At 43.8% G+C, this 20770-nt stretch overlaps 1 long non-coding RNA gene across 1 annotated transcript; it reads left to right on the top strand.

Annotated features, from left to right (window-relative positions):
• Positions 1-52: 52 nt before the first annotated feature.
• LOC118617757 lies at positions 53-20509 on the top strand. The gene is made up of 6 exons (XR_004956849.1): positions 53-140; positions 6010-6050; positions 11348-11461; positions 11926-12084; positions 18623-18734; positions 20220-20509. It is a non-coding gene; the product is annotated as an uncharacterized LOC118617757 (long non-coding RNA).
• The last annotated feature ends 261 nt before the right edge of the window (positions 20510-20770 follow it).

The raw sequence follows: 20770 nt of genomic DNA on the forward strand, positions 1-20770 counted from the left end.
AGGGGCAGGAAACTACAGCTCCCAGGATGCACGGCACTCAGAGGGCCCAATTGGCTGCCTACGCCTGATGCTGAAAACCCCGGATTAGAATCTGAGCCGCAGTGAGTCTGGGAACCCAGATCTGCTCCTCAGTTGGCCAGGTGAGCAAACTCTGTGGTTAGGGGATCATTTCATCCCCCTTTTCTAGGTGTTTGCGAAATTTGACACTTTTACCATCGGGCTGATTGTACGATCGTTGCTTAAGTACAGACTGAATTTGAGAACTCTTTGCCAGGAGTCTTTGTAGGGGCTGCCCCCTTTTTTGGACAATTCTGCATAAATTTAAAGTTTTCAGCTTTGCTCTAGGGATGCGTTGGACATCTTGTTGAGACCGTCAAAACGGATACGTTTTATTTAGAAATTTAGTAAATGAGCGCAGGGATAGAAGCTTTCATACAATATTTTTAAGTGGTTGTTCTTAAATGTTTAACAGAACTTTAGACCTGGGAGTATATTTTATAAGTATAAACCTAGAATTTTTCCAGGGAGTATGCAAAAGAAGTTTATAATATAGGCTCCAAACGAAAGAATTACACTGCCTAACCAAAGGGAAGTAGGCTTACACTTTTGATACAACTATCAGATGCTAACTAGTGTGATTGTAACTATGAACTCGGTAAGAGTTCAAGGAATGGAGAATCAAATTAAAACTGTAATCTTCAGAGATGACTTGAAGGAAGACGTGAAACAACTAGGGCTTAAAAGATGAATAGACTCTAAACAGTTTAGAAGTTGAAGGTGAAAAACATTAGTACAGGCTGCAGGTGGGGGCTGCTAGTAATGAAGCTGTGCCCCCAGGAAGTGAGAAACCAACCTGATAGCACCACAGAATGTACAGAGGAGCTTCCACCTTCTGCTACTTATTTCTCCATTGCCTCTTCCAAACTTACCTTCTGAACTTTCCTTTTTCTGAAACAGCAGTTTCCAAAATCTGATCATTTCTGATCATTTGGGAAAATTCAGTAACTCAGGCTTCTAGATTTCCAGGCATGTGATTCTGTGAGCATTCCCTCCTTCCTGGGTTGTCCTACTATTGCTCTGATTATACCTGCTTAACCCCTCTCCCCCTTTATTTCCCACTGCTTTAGTCTAAAGACAAATTTCCTAGTTCTGAAGAGGGAATTAGGACTAGGAATTTTTTTTTTCTTCCGACCAAGAAACTCCTTACCTAGAAAGCACAGTCTTACTATATAGGTGTAAGAATAAAACAAGCCTCAATACTATCTCCTACTCACTTTGTTCCTGGGATAGCTGGTGAGGATTAAGGAGACTATTTAGCTCAGGGAGGGAGAAAGGGTTTATAGTTTTCTCCAATGTAACAGTGTAATGAATGACCTGGGAGAGGGATCCTGGAAGCCCAGGGGGTAACCTAAAGAGCACATGTTCCTGCAGGTTTACAGCAATAGCAAAACCAGAGTTCTTTTGGTCTGGTTCATCTGATCTGGAATCTTGAGGAAAGGGATAAAGGATTTGTGTGTGTGTGTGTGTGTGTGTGTGTGTGTGTGTGTGTGTTGGGGCGGGGGGGGGGGGCGGTGTTGACTAAGCATAGTCATGGCTCTTAAAGAGAGCTGCCAGATGTTCCTAGGCACAGCCCTACATGCTCAGGTAAACCAGCAACACTTTAAAAAATCAGATAGTACAGCCCTGGCCGATTTTTCCCAGTGGTTAGGGCATCAGCCTGGGGACCAATGAGTGGCGGGTTTAATTCCAGTCAAGGTCACATACTGCGATTGCAGTTAGTCCCTCACCCTGGTCGGGGTCCTGTGAGAGACAACTAGTTGATGTGTCTCTCTCACATCGATGCCCCCCCCCCCCCTCTATCTGAAGAAAAATGAAAAATATCCTCAGGTGAGGATTTAAAAATATAAATAAATAAAATCAGGTAGTATGGCATTTACATCTAAAGTCAAATTGCTATACTTAAACTAAATTGCCTATCTTCTATCTATATTAAACCCTGCAAGCTCCAATCAATTTGGGGGATGCTTCTTACCAATACTATGAACCACTCAACAAGGTAACATTTTTTGGCAGGACCAAACCCCACGAGAAAGACTGTCCTTCCCATCAGCACAGTATACCTGATCTTTGGGATAGCTGATCGCTCTGACTCCTCTCCCCCATCTCTCATTATCTGCCCACTACTACTGGCAGGATCTCCGTAAAACAACACCTTTTATCGCGTAATCCCCTCCTCAAAAACTTCTCTCTTGAAATTGAGCTTTCAAGGGCCACCAGAATCTGGCCTCACCCTACTTGCCATCCTATTCATTCTACTAGTTTCCACTTGGTGTTCTGAGTTAGGGATTGACAAAATGAAACAGGTTTTAGAAAGGTTAAGCTGCTCATATAACAAGGATGAATTGAAAAATAGAATAGTGGTAGGAAGGAGACTATTGTACTAGTGGATGGTAACCTTTAGCAGAGCAGTTTTGGGAGAGTATTATATACAAGTTTAGGTAACACGAAGTTAGGAGACCAAGTGGAAAGGAAACTCGAGCAGCGTTTGTGGATAGTGCATCTTCTCTCTTCCAAACAAAGGAAGCTTTCTAATGAGGATGAGAACCTATATTTTAAAGAAGTAAATATAATAATAACTTTAAGTTTTAAAATTAAGGTTATTAATGTAAAGAATTTTGACAATGTAAAGATTTTGAAAATGGGTCCTTTTTTTTTTTTTTTTTGACAACAAAAAAATATGTGAAGGTGCGGCTGCATAACATCAAATGTTTTCTACTCTGGTTAGTATTCATTGGTAGACTCTTTGGTTCTGCTTCCTTATCTATGACATATGACATGGAAGGAGAGACTGCCACTAAGAAATATCTATTCATAGGTTATCAAGAAGCCCCTAATGAGCATTGACTTTTTTCTTTAGTGTGTATGATTATTTAATAGGTGTTACACATAATAATAAAAACACAGCAGTGCAAAAGGTTGCACACTGATAGTTCCATGTGTTTTGTTTGTGCATTTGTCCACAAGAGGGGCTTTGGTTCTTTCAGATTATCAAAGTCATCTGGAAATCAAAAAGAAGTTTAAAAGCAACATTAAAGACTTTCAGTAATAAAATTCTACCATAATATTTGGATGGAGGGGCTAAGTATCTTGCCTTACTATTATAAGGAGGCTCTAGCTGGGCTCCTGTGAAGGAATTAGTGTTGAACAAATAAGAAACTCTCTCAGTGAGAGGAACAATTTTGGGGGACCCGTGAGTGACTGCTTCCACCACCCCTCTAGATGTAAACTGCTAGCCCACCATTCTCCAAAGCAATGAGATTTAAGGAAGGTAGACAGAACAGTCTTAAAACATCAATCTTAAATACCACGCAATGTCAGGGCCAAAATAATGAATACAGGAGAGTTAGCTAACCCAAGATGAGATACTAAAATTTGTATTTTATTTTTTCCACATATAATTTATCAGCTAATACCTCAGAAAAAGGAGAAGTATAAATGAATTGCAAGAATAAAGCAACTGTGAGCTATTTTTCAGGTGTCTTTACCTAATTAACTAGGAAGAAGTTGTCTTTTCTTTAAGAAAGTAATAAAGGAATCCTTGCATTTTAATTTTATTTTATCTTCTTTGAACTGTTTCTAGAAAGCAATGAAACCCATAAAAGCAATTAAAAGTTAAGTGAATGTTTAAGTTCCAACTTTAATTTATACTTGGGAGACTTTGAATTAAAAGCTCAAAAAGTTTACTTATAAGAGTGGGAGTTTTACTCTTCACCCCACCCCCCATTATTTCATTTTTTTAAAGGAGGAGTTGTGATGATTAATTTAATGTGTCAACTTGGCTGGGCATCAGTGTCCAGATATATGATCAAACATTATTTTGGATGTCTCTATGAGGGTGTTTTTGGCTAAGATTATATTTAAATTAGTAGACTCTGAATGAAGCAGATTGCCCTCCATAACATCCAATCAGCTGAAGACCTGAACACAACAGAAGACTGACCTCCCCGAAACAGAACAGAATTCTCTAGCAGACAGCCTTTGGACTTGAACTGCAACACTGGCTCCTTGCTGGGTTTCCAACCTGCCAGCATCCGGCAGATATTAGGCTTGCCAACCGCCATAACCACAGGAGTAAGTTATTTAAAAGGAGTCTCTTCATATGTATCACACACACACACCATTCCTATTCATGGTTCTTTCTGTATTTTCTCTTCTGATTCCTTCAGTGTCAGTGTACTGAAACCTAAATGACATGTTTTACTGTAAATTTTGCTATACAGACCCCCTGATTAGACACGACATCTGCCAATGCGGATCCTGAGAACAAGATGACTGATGCCTCTTGTGAATCCTTACAGGAGACAGGTTCTGAATATGAGCATGGATGTGGGGATGTTGGGGTTCACGTCACTTTTGCTTTGAAGTGTCTACCCCTTTAAGTTTTGGTGGCACGGCTGTGAGTTGTTGAAATTGTTTTGGTGGAAGAGGTGAGTGTGGTGCAGGAGGAGGCTGCATAAGTGAAAAGAGAGGAGAGTGACCTGCAAATGGACGGACCTGCAGGAATCACTATCCAGCTCTGCTCCTTCTACAGACTCCTGACTTGTGGGAAAATGCTTTGCTGTTACGACACAGGGTGATTATAATATTTGTATGTAAGGTGTGTATCACCCAATGGTACACAGGGACCCCTGAAAACTCAGAGCAACCAGAATTTGTCATAAGACCATCAATGATTGATATGCTAGTAGAATTGATATTACATCAAAAGTAAAATAGAATTGACATGCACTGAATAGAGGACCTTCTGCATGAACTTCTAACCTACATGATATACATGCCCTGAGTAACAACTAAACCATGGAAGACAGTGAGTGGTTTTGGGGATAAGATTAGGAAAATTGATTCATGATACAGCTCATATCATATGTTTGTGACTCTCCTTTGCTTAAAGTGATCATTCACACTGACTGGAAAAATGTGCTTTTAGTGAAGAACTGAGGTTACTGGGCTGTATGTGTATACAGATACATGCTTCCAACACAGTGTTTCCAACCCTACCTTGAAAGAAAACTTATGTGCTCCCACTTCCTATTTGCAACACGTTTTTGAGCCAATTTAGGGGTGTGTGTGTGTGTGTGTGTGTGTGTGTGTGTGATTGCTTCTGGGACCCTCCTTTATATAGACAAAGGCAAGATATTTTATCAGCAGTCAAGGCAAGAAGAGTGCCCAACACTAGCATTAACTCCATATCAAACATTCTCTGTTTTGTCCTCTCCTAGAGGACTCTTTAAAATAACTTGTCAGTCTTATAATTTAGACTTGTTTGTTTCAAATGAATTTCCAGTGTTACTGGGTGACACTTCTGTTAGAGGTAAATGTTATCTGCTCTGACCTGTATTCTAGGCTCCAGTCCCTGATCCTTTTCTGCCTAGAATAGGGCTCATCTTCACCAAAGGCAGCGGGATCACTTTACTTTGCCATCATCTATGGTGTCTTGAGCATCTCTGTCTTTGGCTCTGGGTTGCAGAGTTCATTATGCCTTTCAAGTTTGATTCTGTTCAGAAACAGTCAGGGCAGGGTGTGTGGCTCTCTGGACAATATGATTGTCTGGGCAGGGACATCAAAGCGAAAACCCAACCTTCTACGAGGGGATGGGAGACAGCAGAAAGCAGAGCTCATGAGACTGGACTTTTCTTCCTTTGTGGAGAACCATAACTGTGATTTCTTATGCCATAGGCCACCCATAAAGTGACAGGCTGACTGCACTGTCGTTCACAGATCCCCAGCCTACCAAAATGGAAGAGGCAAAAATCTGGAATGGTCTGTGGGAGGCTGAGAAGAAGACAATGGCGTATTGAACTCAACTCTGTTAACTCAAAAACTGTAGGCACCCCCATGGACCAAATAGCATGTCTGTTGGTCTATTTTGGAAACAGAAATGCTAAGGAAATGTGTTTTTCAGATACCTACTGTGATTTGTTGTAACACATAGTTCTTTTTGTCTCCAAGGGTGACCTCTGAAAAGGATGAGGCCCCATACCTACTCATTGGTGAGTATCAGGAAAAATCTGAATTCACTTGACTGGGTTCAAAATTGTAACTCTAGTTTCTAGCAGGTTTTTCTCAGTGGTTAGAGCGTTGTACCTTAGACCAAGGGTCTTGGGTTTGATTTCCAGTTAACAGCACATGCTTGGGTTGTAGGCTTGATTCCCAGCCCATGTCATAGTCATGCGGGAGGCAACCAATTGATCTGTCTCTCTCAGATTTATGGTTCTGTCTGTCTCTGTCTGTCTCTGTCTGTCTCTGTCTCTCTCTCTCTCTCCCTCACCCTCGCCCTCGCCCTCTCCCCCATCCATTCCACTCTGTCTAAAAATCAATGAAATAGACTATAGATTTCTGGTCAAGATGGTGGAGTAGGTAAACATGGTATCACCTCCTCCCACAACCACATCAAAATTACAACTAAACTACAGAACAACCATCATTCAAAAACACCTGATATCAAGCTGAATGAAAGTCCTAAAACTACAAAATCAAAGAAGCAGCCACATTGGGACTGGTAGGAGGGGCACAGGTGCAGATGGGCTGGTCCCACATCCACATGTGGCGGATAAAATTCAGACGGGACACCTTGGCGGGAAAGGTCCTCCCTGAGGAGTGAGGGATCCCCATCCCACACCAGGCACCCAGATCAGTGTTCCAGTGCCAGGAAAAGAAGTCCCCATCACTTCTGGCTGTAAAAACCAACGGGAACTGAGGCTGAGGGAGCCCCAGGTAGCTCCGTTTAAAGGGCCTGTACACAGACTTACTCCCTCAGAGCTCCAATGTGGGGGAGACAGCTCGAAAGGCACCAGAGACATATGGGAAAGAACTGAGCAGTGGGGCGAGGGCTGGAGAGGCAGCTTTCTCCTGGAAAGACGTGCTGTCAGAGGCTTTGTTCCTTTGGTGAGTTCTTCCTCAACAAGGCCGGGAGATGGCAGCCATATCTGGGACTCCAGTAACCTGGCTCACACTGGTTGCCCTGCCCTGGTAATTCCCTGAGGCCCTGCCTCACCCAACTTTCAGGCCCACCCAAGCTGTTACCAGTTGCTTTACTATAGGATTGGCCTGTCTTGGATCCTGCTTCAAATTTTACTAAATTCTCTCAAACAAGCAGCATCAGGTCTCAGTGAACCCCATACCTCTCATTAAGTGGCCCTAGGCCTGGCACTAGGAGCAGTCAGCCTTGGTTCACAACTTGGCTTTGCCTAGGCATCTCTAAGCCCAGCACAAGAAGCAGAAATCTGCAGACTGCTTTGTAGCTTATGCCTGGTGGCCCTGAGTAGAATACAAGCAGTGGCTTACCTGCCCCAGAGACAGCACACCCAGTGGACAGCTTTCGAACACTGAAGCACTACCACCCAACCACCTCCACAAGAGACACACTTGAGGAATGGACTCAGTGGGTACCAGAGCCTTGCTGAAATAAGTCTCGCACTGTGTGGTGGGCCCCTGCACAGCCAGTGGTCAATGGGCACAGCCAGTCCTTGCAGCTGATCAGCCTGAGTAAAACCCTCCCATTGATGTGCCAACAGCAATCAAGACTCAATTACAACAGAAGGGAGTAAAGTCCACACAAGGGGTACACATTGAGGGCCCAGCTGGGAGACCAGGGAGGCTGTGCCACTGGACCCTATAGGACATTGACTACAATAGGCCACTGTAGGAAGCCCAGGAGACATAGCAACTCTACCTGATACATAGAAACAAACACAGGGAGGCAGCCAAAATGAGGAGACAAAGAAACATCCCAAATGAAAGAACAGAACAAAACCCCAGGAAAAGAACTATACAAAATGGAGATAAGCAATCTAAAAGATGCAGAGTTCAAAACACTGCTTATGAGGATGCTCAATGAACTTAGTGAGAACTTCAGTGAACTTAGTGAGGGCCTCAAGAGCATAAAAAAGAAGCAGTCAGAAATGAAGGAGTCACTAACTAAAATAAAGAATAATTTACAGAAATTCAGTAGTAGAATAGGAAAAGCCAAGAAGCAAACCACCAATTTGGAATATAGGGAAGCAAAAAACACCCAATCAGAATAGCAAAAAGAAAAAATCCCCCCCAAAATGAGGATAGTGTAAGGAGCCTCTGGGACAACTTCAAGCTTGCCAACATTCGCATCATGGGAGTGCCAGAAGGAGAAGAGAGAGCAAGAAATTGAAAACCTATTTGAAACAACGATGACAGGAAACAACCCTAACTTGGTGAAGGAAACAGACATACAAGTCCAGGAAGCACAGAGAATCCAAACAAGATGAACTCCAAGAAGCCCACACCAAGACATCATAATCAAAATGCAAAAGTTTCAAGACAAAGAGAGAATCTTAAAAGCAGCAAGAGAAAAGCAGTTAGTTACCTACAAGGGAGCTCCCATAAGACTGTCAGCTGATTTCTCAAAAGAAACTTTGCAGGCCAGAAGGGAAAGGCAAGAAATATTCAGAGTGATGAAAAGCAAGAACATACAAACAAGATTACTCTATCCTGCAAAGTTATCATTTAGAATCAATGGCCATATAAAGAGTTTCCCAGACAAGAAAAAATTAAAGGAGTTCATCACCACCAAACCATTATATGAAATGTTGAAGGATCTTGAAGAAAAAGAAGATAAAAAATATGAACAAACAAAATGGCAATAACTGCATACCTATTGACAATTATATCTACAAACAAAATGAACAAGCAGAACAGAAACATTCTCATAGATATAGATAACATTTTGTTGGTTACCAGACAGGAGGCAGGTTGGGGAAATGGGGATTAAGAAGTACAAATTGGTTGTTAGACTGACAAATCTCAAAGGGAAGGGGGGTGGGGGGTTTGGGAAGAAATAAACCAAAGAACTTATATGCATAACCAATGGACACAGACAACAGTATGGGGAAAGGCAGGAGAGGGGTGGGAGTGGGGAGGAGGGCGTTCAATAGGGGAAAAAGGAGGAACATCTGTAATACATCCAACAATAAATATAAGTTTAAAAAAAGGAAAAAAATAAAAATAAAAATCAATGGAATAATAAATCAATGGAAAAATTTCCCGGGGTGAGGATTAACAACAACAACAAATTGAAACTCTAACGTCTCAAAGTAATTGTTTGATCCTAAGCTTAAATACTCTTAAAAGTGAAACTTTCATGCAGTCTTCATCCATATATTTGATAAATAATGTGTTCTCTCCCAGACACTGATAACATCTCTTCATTCAGCAACATATGGTCTAGTTGGAGAAAGGAATATAAATTTTTCATCTCTATTTTTTTATTTAATAAACAGAGCTGTCTTGAAAAATGCCTCTGCCTGTTCATGGGTGTAAAACTGACACAGATTGGATTCTTTTACCCACTCTTTTATTTTTCATAATGTTGTCTTGTATTCCTCTGTCCTATTTCCTAACTAATAAGTAGCCTCTGTTTGGTGAAAATCTTCTCTGCCTCTGAATCCAAATACAAGTATTTATTTAATACCTGCTTTGTGCCAAAAACTTCTCAGCATCATGGAGAAAACCAGACCATCACCTTGAGATGCCTCAGGACTTCACTGCCTGAACAACATACACTGTGTTATTTCCCAGGCCGAGTTTTCTGGCATCTTCTCAAGGTCATTGATAGATTACACCTCTTATAAAATAGTTAATTGGCACAACTTAGCTAAAAGATAATGATAGATCTTGGAATGACAGGTTTATTCAGTGTGGTTAAGGGAAACAGAGGGAATAAAAGAAGGGAAAGGCTAGGATCTGAAGCAGACCCTGCACTACAGTGATGGTGATGATGGTGACTTCTGCGAGAAATCTGAGAACATCCCCTCTAGCATGCATTCTCTTTTTATTTTTCAACAATCCTGTGAGGCTATTACTCCTTTCAAGTCATCTGAGAAATCTAAACAAAGTAATATTGTTTGAAATGTGTATGTTTGAAATTGTCTATGAAATGAATATTCCTAGTGTGGGAACACAGAGAGTCACCTGGTACAGAGCTGAGGACAAAATCCTCACAGAAACTTCATGTTGTTTTTTTGTTTTGTTTTGTATTGTTTTATTATCAATGTTGACATCTTTGTAAAAGTCAATTGCAATAAAGTGAAAAAATAAAATACTTAAATACATTTATACTAACAAAATGCTTTAGTATAGACGAAAGAATGCTGATAACACCTTTTAGGATTAGGACACCTTTCTGCAACATGACTGACTGACTTAAAAAATCCTACCGACCCCTTAGAACCAATTCTTAGTGCATTTTCCAACTGCTCTCAATTCTCAGTTGCAGATTAACTCCTGGCTATCATGGAGATTTGCTTCTTCAGTTATTGCTACTGCAGAAGCTGCTTTTGCTCTGAAAGATGAATGTTGCTATCTTGTTCTGAACAGAGCCCCATCATCACTCCATGGCAGTTGAAAGGGAAACGCAAGCACTTCCTACTTATACTCAGTAGTAAATTAGAACGAGAAGAAGGGACTTCCATTCTGTTCTGAAACACGAATCCATCTCACAGCACAGTCTTTGGAAATTCCATGGAGAGGAAGCAATTTACAGCATGAAAATGCCAAGCAAATCATTTGCCCACAATCCATGATGATCTCGGTGCTGTTTCCCACCATGTACATGTTGTTTTGTACTTTGTTCCTGGTTTCCGAGGACCAGACAGCCTCCCCTCTGCTCACTGCCTGGTAGGACCCCTCACAGGGTGGGGCATGTGCGGGGAAGGATCAGGGCAAGTAGCCAATAGCTCTGAGGTATGCCTGCCTATGAAACCGAAATGGCAGAGAAACATCTTTTAAACTGACTTCAGGTGGGAGAGAATAGCAGTTCTTGACACATATGGCACTATTGTTTGAAAAATACTAACCACAAATGTTAATATATTTACTTTGAAAATTACCAGTCTGGGTAACAGAGAGGTAAATGTTAAAAAAACTAAAGTTGGGCTCAGAGTACTCGAGTATTTCGACTAAGTTGTACAGATGTAATTGATGTCAAGGCAGAAACTAGAAAATCTGAAATAGTCTCAGATGGAAATAGCAAAAGTCAACATTGTGCAACATACTGATGGATGTGCCTTCCACACAAAGCAACATGATTCAATATTTGTTCTCTTTACTTTTTAAACTCTTCTTCTTGGGCACCTGCCTATTGCAGGGTGTCTTTAGTGAGAGTGACCATGATGCTCACTGTGGAGGCACGGCCTCCTTTATCCAGAAGACCAAGGAGATAGGCACACCACTGTGGAGTTGCTGCTCATGGTAAGGTAGGAATGATCACACCCATCACCAAAAGCCTGAAGTTACATCTGGGTTTTCCTCTGTCTAGGTCATGGACATCTCTATGTCCTAACAGAGAGCCATCTTTCGGCCACTGCTCTCCTGCCTCAGGGATCCGAGGACTGCTCCACTTCTTCTGTCCTGGAGTCCCCCGAAATGCAAGGTCAGTTCATCCTACAGCCCAGGCACCAGCAGGAGAGAGGTGAACCTTTCCTTTTTTCAGGTGTGTCCTCTTGTTCAAGACTGCACTCCTTGAACAAACTCATGCAGATGTCCATGTGCAGATGGGCGGGGTAGAGTACCCATAGAGACCAGTACCCACTCAGAATGAAGCTGAGAGCACCCTCAAAGCTCTGATATCAAGACCCATGTTGGTTCTAGGAAGAACTGACCCTGACCCTGATGAAGTCTCTGGGTTGAAATACTGGTTTGCAGAATATGAGGAAGAAGGATATCTCAATGCCACAAGGGTGCCATCGGTCAAATTCAGGATGTGGGAAATTCTACACAGAATGTCTTAGTTTCTCCCTCTTCTAACTTCAAGCAAACTTGCTTAAAATGAAAATGGTAGAAGGTAAAGTGAATTAAGCTACTACTACTAATGCTCTCACTTCTTCCTACATCTAGGCCAGAAGAAAGGTAACATCAGGAATCCTATACCATCTCCCTTCTGAGGGGACCCTCCTACTAGCCAGGACAAGGTCTGAGCACACCACCCACACAGCCTAAACAGCTTTTCGGAGCTTCTCTGAGACTGTGAGGATGACCCTGCCTGGCCCCCTTCTGGTAGGTCACATTTTGGTCTCTGTAGCCCCAGTGAGCAGAGGAGGGAGTACCCTGAAAGGTGGTGTCCTCACCTAAATCTACCCTCAAATAGTTGTCATTACCCAGCCCCTGGCTTTGGTTGAGAAGTTTTGTAAACATGACTTCAAAGAATAAAATCAGGTTCAGGTAGCGCAGAGACATAAGGCAGGCACAACAGGAAAAGACTCTCTTGTCCATTCCATGGATTCAGCAAAGACCCACCACACAGGTTCAGAACAGTCAGGGTGGGTTTGTGTGCAGGAATCTGGGGTCTGCCCCTCACCTCCTCGACATCTCCTTCCTTCAAAGCCACACTCCTCGCATGTCACCTTTCATTCTATCTTCAGCTGAGTCTATTCAGCCTTACAACTCAGGTACCTCACATGGATTTGACTGGTATTTCATGTGCTTACACATGAATTTTCAGCCTCAAGAAAATAAAGATCCCTTCACCCTAGCAGCATGTGTTTAGAAAATGACCCAAAGTTTGCCTGTGTTATCACAAAGTGAATTTTCAGTGTTAACATTGATTGAATGTCCAGGGTCCCTTCAACCATGGTACTGGATGTGGAGAATTGTTTCTAGAGATGAAGAAGTTTGTCACATAAGTCCATCCTTGCCATTTCCACAGGCCCGTATCTTTCACAGGGGCTTGTGAGGCAACTGCAATTATCACAACACTTCCCAAATCTAACAAGAAGCCTCGGTGAAGTCTATACCTTACCCAAGGCCACACAGCAAAAGACTAGCATAATAGGTTTCAACTTTGTGGATTCCTGACTCCAATCTTTGTGACCCTCTACACTTTGAGCAGAGGACAGGATGATGCAGCAAAAGACATGAGAGGCTGGTGGGAAGGGAATGTAATCGGAGGACAGGGATGGTGAGCCTGATTTTACAAGAAAAAACAGATCTCCATTCACTTAATGGGGAATCAAGAAATGGGAATGAGCCCTGGCCAGCACCTCTCAATAATTAGAGCATCAGCCAATAGATGCCAATGGTTGAAGGTTTGAAATAGGTCAAGAGTTCCTACTTGATTTGCAGGTTAGGTCCCTGGCCCCCTTCAGGGCATGTACAGGAGGCCACCAATCAATGTGTCTCTCTCACATTGATGTTTCTCTCTCTCTTGCCCCTTCCTCCCTCCCTACCTTTCACTCTCCTAAAAAACAGTGAAAAAAAAATGTCCTTGGGTGAGGTTAATGAAAAAAGTGGGAATGAGTATGGAAAAAAGTTTCGTACCTGTTTCAGTCTAGGAACAGAGAATGGTCTGTTGGGTAGGAAATACACTGAGAAGCTAAAAGACAAATCAAATTTTGTTAGGCCTGAAGCCCAGCACTGTACCCTCACTTACCCAGGTCTGCCTGTCAAGGGGATAAGCTTGTGCTCTGGGCTTGTGGACACTGAACGCCTCAGCCTTTTCTTTCCCGTAGATGTGCTTCCTTTTATTAATGCAAAAGGTCCGGGCACAAAAGGCAGCTTCCAAAAATTGGCCGATATGGATTCACACAGAGTTCTAAAGTAAAAACTAAATTCTGGGGACAAAGTGAACCTGGACAGTGAATCTGTGCTTGTGGTTGCATGTGTCCTAAAGGTAGGGAATCTTCTAGAAGTATCCACACACAAATTAACCTGACACTAAAAGACTGGCTTCCACCCTTCCTGGTTTTGCTCAGTGGTTAGAATGTTGGCCTTTGGACCAAGGAGCCATGGGTTTGATTATAGTCAAGGGCATGCATCTTGGTTGTGGTTTGATCCCTGGCACCAGTCAGGGTCCTGCTGGAGGCAACCAATTAATATGTCTCTCTCACATCGATGTTTCTCTCTCTCTCTCCCTCCTACCCTCCCTCCCACTCTCTCTGAAAATCAATGGAAAAATATCCTCGGGTGAGGATTAAAGAAAACAATTAATGCCCAGCCAGTGTGCCTCAGTGGATTGAGCATCCACCCATGGACTGAGAGCTCTAGGTTCGATTCCAGGTCAGGGCACATGCCCAGGTTGCCAGCCGATCCCTGGTGGGAGTGAGCAGGAGACAGCATATTGGTGTTCTTTCTCATTGGTGTTTCTTTCTCACTCCCTCTCCCTTCCTTTCTCCCTAAAATCAATAATGAAAAATACTGAAAAAAACAAACAAACTGGCTTCCTTCACTCTGGTTGTCTAAGAACCAAAATAGGCATAATAGAATTAGAATCTGAAAAGCTGAAAAACACTTCTCTAAGTCAGAATTTTAAGTACCCTTTTGAATATAAAAAGCCTCAATATATTAGTTACATTTTCCTTAATGACACACACCGTGTTCCCCCTCTTCACCTCTGAACACTCTCTGGAAAATAATAACAACAACAACATAAATCATGGTGATAAGAATTTCAAAATACACATACATACAGAATGTTTAGCAGTCAAACATGTTTTTGATGAAATCTTCATCATCGTTTTGATGAAGGCCAAATTTCCCAAAGAAAATTCATATTAAATGTTTAAAATGGTTAGAGAAGTTTACCAGATTTGGCAAGCATTTGGTGAATTATAAAATGCTGGACGAGGCCGCAGGAAGCCCTGTGCACCCCGTCATGGTCAGTGGTCGTCTCTCAGGGCCTTTGGTTGCAAAGCCGTGCAGGGATGAGTCCACCGCTGGGGCCCCCTTCACTTTCCTCACGTTTCTCTGTAGTTTTCATGCTTAATCCACCACCCATGATTATGGTTACAAGGTAATGAGCCCCCAACACAAACCTCTTAGAGTTCTGACACTTAAAGTCAGTGCAGCAGCCAAAATTAGTTTGGAATTCTGAAAATTCAGTACGTTTAAAAAAAGACAAATTGTGAAATGATACAGTAAAATCATAAGCATCCAGATACTTGTCCAAAAGGGGAGTAAAAACCAGAGAGACAACTTAATCAGTCCATGTTGGCACTTGTAAAAGTCCTAAACAACAATATGATAATGTAGAAATGACTAAAAACAGGATATGAAAATTGTGTTAGACTCTCAGTTGAATGGGTCTTTCTTTGAGCCCCCTTACCATTCACCTGTATGATAAATTAGGGCAGTTCAGAAACGACATGGAGTCCAACCCATAACCGGACCACAGTGATGCACATGGGAGCACAGCATCTACATGGGACCACACTGATGCACATGGGAGCACAGCCATGCTCATGGAACCACAATGATGCACATGGGAGCTCAGCGAATCACATGAGACCATAGTGATGTACACTAGGTGTGCAAGTAGCATGCAGGGTGTTACCCTCTGGAAGGTGAACACATGGAACAGCCTTTCCAGTGAGCAGGGTGGCCCATGTACAGACTCTTGCCCACTTCTGTGCTAGAAGTACAGGCTAGCAAGTGGGTGGCTCCTGTGGGGACAGTTCTAGACATTCCAAGTTTTCCTAAAATGGAATGATCTTAGTGGGGTCAGACTGTGCAACCTTGGCCTTGATATGCCATGTCAAACTAGCTAGAAACCTGAACTGAAACCACAAATGAATTTCTCAACAAGACCATGTGAGTTTGCCATGGAGCAGTCTATAACCACAGGCCAAGAGTGAATATCCTGGGCATTGTCAGCTTGCTTCCTGTCCTGGCATCCCCACACTCAGCCTCACCAGTGGACTCCACAGCCCAGGGTCCAGGAAAAGACAGGAGACAGGTGCCCCCAGAGCAGGCACTTCATTACATGAAGCAAAGTTGTTCCTAAACCCACCCAGACTATCAGAGTCAGCCAGGGCTGGGCGCTTCCTTCCTGCTGACACACTGGGCCACTCAGTAGGAAACAGGGACAAACCCCAACTGCCATGGGCGGGTGTCGTACGTGGAGAGGTGGGAGAGGACTGGTACTTGTCCACTTGCTTCAGGGCTCTGTCCCCAGGACAGACCAGGGCCTGCCACAGCAGCAGGGAACCTCCCCTGGATGAGAGACATGGGCACTGCCTGGGGGACGTCCTGACCCAGCTGAATGGAGACGTCTTAGACTCTTAGTGAGACCAGTGGAAGGAAGGTGTGCCTTTGAGCTAGCAGGGCCACGTGACAACTTCCCCTCACTCTTAGACGGAACATTTAAAGCTCATAAACATTAAGACTCCCAAGTGTATGGTATTAAGAGTCGTTCTTCAACCACCTACAGTGACCACTTTCCCAGGCCTCCACTTAGGCAGCTGACATTTGCTCATGTCTTCCCGGATTACATACAGACCTGAACCTATCTCCCACATTCTGATGAACTTTCTCTTGGGGAAGGATTTTTTCTGTTCCACTCAAGGGGTGGCTAGGGGTGACAGGTCCTTCCCCACTGGGGATTGGGATATAATTCCCACACTTGCTGCTTGCAGTCTGCAGAATTGAACTTTCACACAGTGAAACTTAAGGAGGAATGAAGCTGCTCTCAGAGTCTTTTTCTCTGAGAACTACCAACAGCTCAAGTTAGAGGCCCAGTTCTCTCTTCCTATGTGTGCAAGAGCACAGGCTGTGTGTGCTTCAACTTCTCCTGCCAGGAAATAAGAGTGAGCACTGTGTCTGCCCTGCACACGCACAGGGGGATGTGTATTTCTTTTCAAGAAGAGACTGTGTCATTCAGTAGCAGCTTGCTAATGTGCACGCAGAGAGGAAGAGCCAGACGATAGAATAGCTTCATCTTCATTCCCACCACTTTCCAGACTCTAATTTCCAGGGTCTACGTTTAGCTGGAGATCTCCCAGCCCTTGCCTTTGGGTTGGGGCTTTAGCTAGGAGCTAGACCCACGATATTCTGGGGCTCACAGTTAGAGGGTCCATGAAGTGGGGTCTGAAACCTAGTTTTTAACTGAACACTTTTTATGTAATGTTCCTCAATACACATTTGCCATAACAATAATATTCCTTTTTCTCTGTGTAAGGATTTTCATGAGACATATTTCTACATTATTTTGCATTTTCACTGGGTTTGTACTTACTACAGAGAAGGACCCTGTTTCCGTGTCTCTGTTACAACTTCCTGAGAGAAATGGCTGGTCTATGAAAGGTGTGTTCTGTCCTCAGGCTCCTGGAGCAGCTGCCCAGAGCCAACGCTGGGCTCCTGCGCCACCTGTCTGGGCTGCTGCACACCATCCAGCAGCACTGCTCCTCCAACCAGATGGCAGCTCGCAGCCTGGGCTCGTGCCCCGCCCCCAGCATCTTCTGTCTGCCCAGTGCCTGCAGGTCAGACTTAGTGAGGGACTTGAGAACAAAGGTAATGAGAGCTCTCACTCTGATGCCCTGGGGCAGGGTCCCACTTCGAACCCAAAATGTGCAGTAATAACTCTGAGGGACCAGTGTCTGGAAGTGGACACTTTAACCACAGGCCTCTGGAGTGACAGGGTCATTTGGCCTACCCTGTGGGGTATGGGAAGGTGCGTGGTTTATGGGTAATTTAAATCCCTTCAGTCCCTTTTCCCTTCCCACCCTGGAGAAGATTGAAGACACAGAGATAATGTTCATAGAAAGAACCTGGGTTTTTGAGTCTGATAAGCCAGGTTCCACTCTGGGCCCAATCACTGAGGGAGGTGTAACCTCGGGCAGAGTTTCCAGGTACTGGTTCCATCATGACACAGCAGTGACAACACCAGCCCCTCTGGCTCCTGCCTGGCACATCCTCAGTGCTGGGGAGACGTGAGCACCCATGGCCACACTCACATGGGCTTCGAGCCAGTGAGGCCCATTGAGAAAACTATTTGGCGACACTTTGGTGTTTGCTGCAGGTGAGGAAACTAGTGTAAGAGAACAGGGCACCTCATGCAGCCACCACGGGCCTGGAAGGTCCCAGCTCTTCCCCAAGCTCACCCTCCAGCAAGCGTGAGGCAGGCAGTGCATGGGGACCCCCTGTAGTTAGACAAACGGACATGCTTCTCCCCACCGCCTGCTTCCTCCACAAGAACCACAGACCTCTCTGCTTCCCATGCCTCAGACACTCTTCACTCAACAAACAATTTCACCCCTGGCTGGTTTGGCTCAGAGGCTGGAGCATTGGCCTGCGGACCAGAGAGTCCTGGATTCCAGTGTCTGAACCCGGTTCATGCTAGGGGCACATACCAAAAAAAAAACAAACAAACAAACAAACAGGTAATTTCATAAGTTTATCTACTGGGTGCTTTACAAATGTTAATAAATGTGTTATTTATACTGCAGTAAAATAAGAAAAATTTTTACTTTAGAAAAATATATAAATATAACTTAGTAAGAGAGTATATATTTTCACCACAAACATTTTATATGGGTGACTTGAAAGTTATCTCAATTTTAAAGTTGTAACCATTGATATAAAATGTTAGCTGTAGAACTAGCCAACAAATTATAACTTTAGACTCGTGATTAATAGTATTTTAAAATTTGTTCCCAAAGTAATCTTGAACGTTATTTCTTTGAGAAAACTGCTTTAAATATTTTTCGTCCAATTTCTGAAATTATCTCAGAATTTTTTCCCATTTTGTTAGATCCAGGATTCATTAATGACTTGTTATTTATATGTGATTAATATGATGTCCATTTTGCCCTTGTATTTACAGTTTGATGTTGCACAATTTCTCATTGAAAATGGCCTCAAAGTCTTTGGAGAAGACATCACCTCCATCTGTGGGTAGAGCCCCATGAGTGGTGACAACAGAAAAAAGGCTGCAGGTAGCATGATGGTTGGAACAGGCATGGGGGTGGGGATAGACCCCAAGGTGCCCGGGTTGGAGAGAGGTTCGGATGGTGCTGCACCAGGCAGCCACCATCTGGAGGAAAGAGAGTGAGATGAGCTATACCGAGGACCATTCCCCAGCATCAGAGACCACACACCACCTCCATTCCCTCCACCTGCTCATAGCTGATAAAAACCTCCACCCACACCTCTCAGTGCCACTCACATCCTGAGTCAACCCCACTCCTCTCCATGAGCCCTGCATTGTTGAATCTCTCTCTCGTGCTCCTGAATCTTTTCTTGTACAGTGGCAAGAACCTGGTCCCAGCCATTGGGTTGAGGCCTCCCTGTCCCCCCTGTGAACACTCTATCATCAATAGTAAACTGAATTTTTGTTTATTTATTTTTTTATTTTATTATTTTATTTTTTTATCCTCACCCGAGGACATTTTTCCATTTTTTGTTCAGCTAGAGTGAGAGGGAGAGAGAGGAACAGAGAGAGAGAGAGAAACATCGATGTGAAAGGAACACATTGAGTGGCTGCCACCCACACAACCGACCAGGTCTGGGGACAAACTGCAACCAAGGTACATGCCCTTAGCGGGAACCAAACCCGGGTCTCTCAGGACCGCAGGCCGACGCTCTAACCGCTGAGCCAAACTGGCCAGGGCGTAAATGGAATTTTTAAAAATAAAACTTGGCCCTGGCCAGTTTGGCTCAGTGGTTAGAGGGTTGGCCCGCATTCGGTTCCCTCTAAGGGCACATACCTCAGTTGCAGTTTGTCCCCGGCCCCTGTTGGGGTTGTGTGGGTGGCAACCAATCGATGTGTCCCTCTCACATCGATGTTTCTCTCTCTCTCTCTCTCTTTCTCCCTCTCTCCTTCCCCGCTCTATCTGAAGATAAATGCAAAAATGTCCTCGAGTGAGGATAAAAAAAAAAATTAAAATAAATAAATAAAACTTGAACTGAGCCCCTCTATGCATAGCAGAGGTGCCCTGGTCGAAACCAGTCAGGAACCTGGAGCGCTGTCTGTTTTATCCCGCCACCCCCTTTTCTGCTCTGCGTTACCAGCTGTCTTATCTTTGGCCAGTTCTACCTCACGTCTTTTTCTTCATCTCTAAAATGTTGACAAAAGCAATGTCTCAATCTGGGGATTTAGGCAAGATTATAAGATAATAGATATAAAAGTAATGTGTAGAGAAGCAAACAGTGCTGGCAGAAGTCCCACTGATGCAGGAGCTCATGCTCTCTGAGCTGACTAAGCAGAGCGCACTGGCCACAGTCCACTTGCTCCGGCTCTCAGGGGGAGAGCAGAGTCTGGGGCTTGGATTGTCATCCCTACTTATATTGGATATTCTTGGTTTTATGCCATACACCTCATTGCTTTGTGCCGATTTTTAGGAAAATCCATTTCATGACTGATTGAGAAGAGTTCAGTACCTGAGAATATGCTTATGCTAAGTCAACTGTTTTCATTTCAGCAGTGACCACAAGCCACCTCTTGACTCCAAGCCGGTGGGCGTGATAGTGCTGTGAGGAAAGGCAGCCTCCAGCGTGGGCCTTGGCCCCGCCGGGCCTTGTCCACCCAGCTGCCTGGAGACAGTTTTGTTAGTCACGCAAGATGAGCATCTCCAGAATCCCACTTGACCTTCCTTTCCTGCACTATCCTGAGAACTATCTTTCCAAAATGTTTGAATTTGGATGAAATCCTCCCACCCTGTTCTGAACTAAGTAAAATTTCCTGCAGAACAATGAACACAAGGCACCTCAAACTAAGACCCTGGGATCATTTGCCTTTACTTGGAATTTTGCATAAAAATAAAGCACCTTCTGCCCTGGCCGGTTTGGCTCAGCGGTCAGAGCATTGGCCTGTGGACTGGAGAGTCCCGCGTTCAGTTCCTGCTAAGGGCATGTACCTCAGTTGCAGTTTGTCTCCAGCCCAGGTTGGGGCCATGTGGGTGGCAATCACTCGATGTGTCTCTCTTGCATCGCTGTGTCTCTCTCTTTCTGCCTCTCTTTCTCCTGCTCTATC

Source organism: Molossus molossus, unplaced genomic scaffold (genome assembly GCF_014108415.1).
Source record: "Molossus molossus isolate mMolMol1 unplaced genomic scaffold, mMolMol1.p scaffold_m16_p_5, whole genome shotgun sequence".
Lineage (NCBI taxonomy): Eukaryota > Metazoa > Chordata > Mammalia > Chiroptera > Molossidae > Molossus > Molossus molossus.